The sequence below is a fragment of the Melanotaenia boesemani genome, chromosome 14 (assembly GCF_017639745.1).
Source record: "Melanotaenia boesemani isolate fMelBoe1 chromosome 14, fMelBoe1.pri, whole genome shotgun sequence".
NCBI lineage: Eukaryota > Metazoa > Chordata > Actinopteri > Atheriniformes > Melanotaeniidae > Melanotaenia > Melanotaenia boesemani.
In genome coordinates this window covers 34,115,210-34,117,105 of record NC_055695.1, presented here as the reverse complement: position 1 = coordinate 34,117,105, position 1,896 = coordinate 34,115,210, and positions in this window count along the sequence as shown.

Sequence of the window (1,896 nt, the reverse complement as noted above, 5' to 3'; positions counted from 1 at the left end):
TCAATTTTACTCAATGTAAAAATAAAGGAATAAAACAGTTAGAACATATAATAGAAAATGGAAACTTCTTATCATTTAATATTCTCACTTCACAATATGGAATCAGTAGCAAAACATTTTTAGAATATCACCAGCTTAAATCTGTTATATGTAAAAAATATACCATTAATCAATTAAACTTACAGCTACCTATTAGGGTGGCAGAATTCATGAATCTCAATGCCCCAAAGCTATTATCAAAAACATTTAGACTATTATCCAAACTAGAAGACTCAATCTGTCTTCCAACTTCAAAATGGGAGGGGGACTTATCCAGTAACTTTAATAAAGATAAATGGTCACAAATATGTTTAAACACATTTAAAATGACTAAGAATTCAAATATGCAACTAATACAATTCAAAATTCTGCATAGAACTCATTATACAGGACAAAGGATGTTCAGGATGGGTCTGTCACAATCAAACATCTGCACACACTGCAATGAAAACACACCTGACAACTATCTCCATGCCTTGTGGTCCTGCACACCTGTCCGCAGGTTCTGGCTTCAGGTATGTGTGGACATGTCAACATGGTTTAAATGTAATATTCCTACAATCCCCGCACTATGTCTACTAGGTGACTTGGGTGACATTAACATGGTAACCCCCAGGCTGGGGGGCCCGAGGGTGGCTGACTGACTGGCCTTCTCCGCTCCACCCTGTGGCAGATCGACACTGTTTTAATTACACTTAGACATAAAAACACAAGAAACACACACAACCAACTTCTGGGGGGGCGTACCATTTAGTACATAGCGGACGGGGCTGCTCATGTGGCCTCACTCCCAGCATGGCGTGGTTACTGCCACTCAATTTTAATTGCAAACAAGACACAAGCAGTTATGAGCAGGGAAGGAGAGGGCAATGGGTCCTTTCACACCCCAGTTTCCTGGGCACCACTGAGGGTGTGCAGAGGGAGGGGCTTGCCCCATGGGCCAGTGTCCGGGCTGGCTGCGCTGATGGGGGTGTTGCTAGCCCTAGGGGGTGCCTGGCGGGGTCTTGGGTCCCTGGATGGCCGGGGGCCTGTGTCACATTTCCGTGGGGGGCTCTGGCTGGGGCCTTCCTCTGCCACCCTCTGGGTGGGTCCAGGGTGGTCTTCGTGGTGGGGTGGCTTGGCTTCATGCTCCAGGATGCTGCTGATCTCTGAGTTTCTGGGCCACTCTAGTCTGCCTCTAACCTCCGTAGAGGCGTGGCCACATCTGCAGGATCACATTCATCTCTGATCTCTCCTCATTCCTCATCCTCTGCATGCTGACTCAGCACTGAGGTGTCCAGTTTATACACTAAGAGATGCTTTGGTTCCGGTGTGTGTGTTTTTGGTTCTTTGGTTGTTGTTGTGATACATGTTGTTGTTGCTGTCTTGGTTATTTTTTAGGAACTCCTGATGGGTATTGCACAAAACCAGAATAAAGAAATCCAGGATAATTAAACAAGCCCAGCTTGACCTAGCTTGCACGGCCTATCCTGGCTTAATTGGTTGCACGTTTGCTGAGCCAGGATGAGAAGGTGCGGCTAGGTTAAGCCAGGTGAAGATAGTTGGGATAAGTGTGTGTGCACGGCATACTGAAGCAGACCTCGCGATCGCTCACAGAATCACCGATGGGGAAATGGATAAAAGTAGCTCGTCCTACGTCACGGCCGCTGAACAACAGCTCCTGACGGAGTTCTCTGACGAAGTTAAGGATATTATAAGGAAAAAAGGCAATACCAATGCCATAAGTAAAGAACGCGAGAGAGCCTGGCAGACAATAGCCGACCGGCTCAATGCGTAAGTGGTCAAAAACTGTACAATTAATAAACAGTGCTCCACTGGAACTGTCATAATTAGGCTACAATTAAAGGATTACTTTTC